The sequence below is a fragment of the Schistocerca serialis genome, chromosome 8, assembly GCF_023864345.2.
Source record: "Schistocerca serialis cubense isolate TAMUIC-IGC-003099 chromosome 8, iqSchSeri2.2, whole genome shotgun sequence".
NCBI classification, from domain to species: Eukaryota; Metazoa; Arthropoda; class Insecta; order Orthoptera; family Acrididae; genus Schistocerca; species Schistocerca serialis.
This window is the reverse complement of record NC_064645.1, coordinates 259950197-259955490: the sequence shown is the minus strand read 5'-3', so window position 1 is coordinate 259955490 and position 5294 is coordinate 259950197.

The following is a 5294-nucleotide window of genomic DNA, read 5'->3' as shown; positions in this document are numbered from 1 at the left end:
CCTGTCAGTGTCCCAGGAGTTGCATGGGAACGATTTCCGTGGAAGAGTTACATTCTGGAAATGGGCCATGCGTAATTTCACGCTGGAGTCTTTACAAGGTATTATGTTCTCTGATGAGTCCACGTTCATAAATTATGGTGCAGTGAATCGCCATAACGTCCACCACTGGGCGGCAGATAATCCTCGGTGGGTACGACCTGTCCACCGTCAACGTAGGCGGTCTATGGTGTTGAATCCTGGGGGATGAAATCATTGGTCCACACTACTTCCCAGGTACACTGACAGGTGAGCTAATCTCGCGTTTATAGTCGACGTTTTGGGTGGTCTCCTTGAACATGTGTGTCTACACACGAGAGTCCACATGTGGATGCAGCACGATGGTCACCCGGCCTATTCTGCGCGTGCTGTTGTGGAAAAACTAAACAACAGGTTTGCAGGAAGGTGGTTGCGGCGCCATGGTCCTCATTCATGGCCAACAAGGTCGCCCGATTTAACACCATTAGACTTCTTTTTGTGGGGATATCTAAAGGATCGTGTTTATGTCACTGAGCCCACATCCCCAGATGATTTAAAACGGCGCATCGAGGACGCATGTTGCTCCGTGACACCGGCAACGTTACATCTCGTTCGCAGATCCTTTAGAAGGCGCATTGCATTGTGCATTCAGGAACATGGATACACATTTGAATATGTCATTTCAATCAACTTCCCACCGCCAGAAGATCCACCACCCACCACACAGCCATGTATTATGTACAGCGTGTGGTATCTGCCCCTGAAACTTTGAAGGGTTTTAGCTCCCAAACTAAAAGTGATAGGAATGTAATTTAAATTTCTGTATCCACAGATGATGTTACTGATTCCAGTGCATGATAGAAACAACTATTGTTCCATTTAAAAAATTTAATCTTTTTGCTGTAAATCTTTGGATAATAACACAATAAACTATGTTCACAGCTCCGCAGACATAGTAACATTTCTTATGGTGACCTACCGCAATAAATATTTCCGTTGCCTATTACAACTTACAGAGGCAAACACATTTAGTCAAACACCCTGTGTGTAGGATCTGAAGCTGCTGTGTTTGCCGTTAGACACCGTACAGCTGTATTCATAGAGGGCACCACAGGGCAGGGCCATGTAACGTTCTTAATGCATTCAGCAACTCAAACAATTCCATGAGATATAATGAGATTTTCACTCTGCAGCGGAGTGTGCGCTGATATGAAACTTCCTGGCAGATTAAAACTGTGTGCCGGACCGAGACTCGAACTCGGGACCTTTGCCTTTCGCGGGCAAGTGCTCTACCAACTGAGCTACCCAAGCACGACTCAAGCTCCGTCCTCACAGCCTTACTTCTGCCAGTATCTCGTCTCCTACCTTCCAAACTTTACAGAAGCTCTGAGGACGGGGCGTGAGTCGTGCTTGGGTAGCTCAGTTGGTAGAGCACTTGCCCGCGAAAGGCAAAGGTCCCGAGTTCGAGTCTCGGTGCCTTGTCCGGCACACAGTTTTAATCTGACAGGAAGTTTCATATCAGCACACACTCCGCTGCAGAGTGAAAATCTCATTCTGGAAACATCCCGCAGGCTGTGGCTAAGCCATGTCTCCGCAATATTCTTTCTTTCAGGAGTGCTAGTTCTGCAGGGTTCTCAGGAGAGCTTCTGTAAAGTTTGGAAGGTAGGAGACAAGATACTGGCAGAAGTAAAACTGTGAGGGCGGGCCGTGAGTCGCGCTTGGGTAGCGCAGTTTGTAGAGCACTTGCCCGCGAAAGGCAAAGGTCCCGAGTTCGAGTCTCGGTCCGGCACAAAATTTTAATCTGCCGGGAAGTTTCAATTCCATGAGATTGTCACAGGGTATAAGGTTGATTCATCGCTTCAAATCACTCGTAATGTCCTCCACTGCCCAGTGGCGTCATTCTTTTCCCCATCTCAAGCGTAGTTTAACATTGAAACGTGTGGCTTATGAAGCGTTGCTCGACCGTTCTATCGCATTCTTTTTAGCTTCCTACGCACAGCTATTGTGCGAGCTGGATTTCTAGTAGAACTTTGAAACTTGCGAGGGATTCCTCCCACTGATTTCGTGCTTTTTATACAATCGTCTTCCACAGTTCTCGACGACCTCTTTCCATCGGTAGGTGAGGTCTACCTTGTCTTGCCTTTGTTGTGGTTATTCCTTAGCGTCTCCACTTCACAATCACATCACCAACAGTCGACCTGAGTAGCTGTAGAGGGGTTGAAAAGTCCCTGATGGATTATGGATTTGTTACTCAGGTGACATTGAATAACTAATCCACTTTCGAAGCCTCTGAGCTTTTCTGGCTGATCCATTCTTTTGTTACTGCTTCCTAGAGATAATACAGTACTTGCCGCCTCCTTTCATACTGGTGAATTCACCTCTCGCGACATCTAGTGGTTAATTTCGCATTACATAGAGTATCTGGATACTTTTGACTAGATTAGTGACACACGGTCAGCAAAGAAGTGAATAACTGTCGTGATAGATGTAATATGCAAATAAGACCCAACCTTTAAAATAAGCTTAGTCCTTTTTTTGCATTCATTACCGACCTGTGACCGTCACAGAGCTCTCCTGAAGCTGACAGAAAATCATCCAACCATCAGTTAAGCTTTTTATTTACCAAAGAAAAATCATGGAACAGCTGTATGTTTTCAGAAGTTGTTATTTTATTTACACGACTACATTCTGCATGTCATTAACGCCAACTTTAGGGTCCTATACACTCCATGGATAGAGAATCAGATACATCGATGCATGCTTAACCGGAGCCTTCAATACAAGGATTCTGTGAATTTTTTGTGGAGTGCGTACTTCGAAGACTTGATAACAACCCGAGTTATTATGCATCCACCGGTGTATCCAATTCTCTGTATAAGGAGTGTCTAGGGGCCTGAAGATGGCATACTGAGATGCCGAAACTGATCATGTAAATAAAGTAACAACTTCTGAAAACATATGGCTGTTTGGTGATTTTTCTTTGGTAAATATATGACTTGCAATCGTCCCGTGTCCACAATGGATCAACAGATTGAATCAGTTAAGTTTGTGAACTGTTTCCCTATGCAGTTCGCACGTTAACAGAAGGATAAGAATTACCCCCAGTGATGATAGAAGAGGATTACCTTACGACTCAAATAAGCCTTCGGATTGAAAACCGCAACAACAAGAAAAACATGACTCGTTTTCGTCTCGGTGAGAAGCTACAGATAGTAGTCACCTGTTCATATTCACCAAGCCACGTCACTTAGTACTGTGCACTGAGTTCCCAATATCAGCCTGTGTAAGTGGCTGTCGACTTCTTGGTACCGTTGAGAAAGGCGACGAATCTCCGCGTGAGTGGTATTTAACACGGGCAGCTGCCTAGAGGAGGAGGCACGATAGTCCACGAACCGATGGTTATCCATCACGATTAAAATACTGATTATAACGGATATCGATACCTTCAGTCAGAAGGAAAGGTTGAATAATGAACAGTATTACACAGATGTAGGTTTTTTCTATCCAGGAATTACGTACAACAATATTGTTTTAAGTTAAATATTTGCGGTTCGCTCAACACTTTGTTGTATATAGAACAGCTTTTATTTTCAGTGTCATGGTGACAAATTATACGTACATTGACATTGGGTACGCTTCCGTAATAGTGATTGATATAAGACCACGAGACTAGTGCTTAATCAACTGAATAACTGTCACACATAATGATGTATTTGTGGAAGAAATAGATATTCGTTTTCACAGTGTACAAGACCTAGATGCTAGCGTTAAGCTTGCTGGGTAGAGCTCATATTTAGAATCTGTTTGTATTGCAGGTATTTTAAAGATGCTGTATCTGACTTTTGTTCATCATTTAAGTATTGTTCGCAGGGAGTTACTTTATATGTTAGTTGGTTTATAGGAAAATACCCTTTAAAAGTTGAGTTTTATCATGTATCGCAATAAGCCGATACAAAACTGTTATTGTTAAGTTCATTCAGTATTAAAATATATTGTTGTTAATTGCAAACCAATTAATCAGATCTTTTTTAATAAATTAAACTTTTCTCGTGATTCATATAATAAAGAATTCTAAACAGGAGTCCATTTGTGAGAATCCTCCTAGCCAACCACTCCCACAAGCGACTTATTGAGAACCACACACAAATACTAAGCATATTTTACAAAATTTAGTGTAAATAACACTTTCCACTTTGCCAAACCACGGCGCAAATGTATTTTTTGTGTGTACAGCCTCAGTTGCTGATCACTTGTTCTGAACTGAGTTCGGCGCCATTTAGTGCTTTGTAACTGTTTGTGTCGTCTTTTCCGTAAAGTTCCTTTAATGTTTAACATCATGTGTCTTTGCATAGTATCGTGTATCCGTCTATAATCTGTTTTCCTTTTGATAACCCCCTCTGTTTGTGGAAGTTTCCTTCTATTGTTAGTTTATAGTGTAGCCGGTGGCTTTATTTTTAGTATTTTTAAACCAATTTTTGGTTTAGTTGCGTGGTTGTTGTGGGCTATTAGACGGTCAGGAAATGTGCTATGGGAGCTGTTACTTTTTAGAACTCTGGAATGTGCTGAATATTTTGTTTTGAAGTTCCTGCATGATTGTTCTACATATACTGAGTGAGAAGTTTTTCGAGCTCATGTAAGGAGCGATCAAGATGTAGGCTGTACAGCCCAAAATGGACATGCCACTCAGGCAAAATCACCGTGAGCATTGAGGTTATCATCTCACCAAAACATCAGGTTCAGGATAGCTGCTTCGTAAAACATCGTCCATACCTGCCTGCTGCACACCCTCGCCCGACAGAAATGTTCTACCCTTCGAAGTCTTTCTTAAGCTATCGAAGGCATGATAACCGCATGGGAAGAGATCAAAACTATAGGGCGGGTGCTCGAGGGTCTTCCACTTGAATTGGAATTACTTTTGAGGTACGACATTTGGGATATTGGGATGTGCGTTATCATGAAGCAGCTGCATCCCTTGGTGCACCATTCCCCAACAACGATTTTCGAGAGACATGCTGCGCCAAACACATCCTTCGTTCTCCGATGGATGTTTACTAGTGGTTGTCCTTTGGCAGCCAAGAAAGAATAAAAACACGTTGGTCCTGTTTGGACGCATTTGGTAATAACATCGCCATAGTTCATGTTTCCGCATTTCAGGCACGCACATCAGGAAGATAAGATTGCTACACTTATCACTTGCCTGCGTATCTGTGGTTACATACCAGCGTCGGAGTCGAGCAATACCCTCAAACTGAAACTTTTTGTTCGTTTCTTATATATTC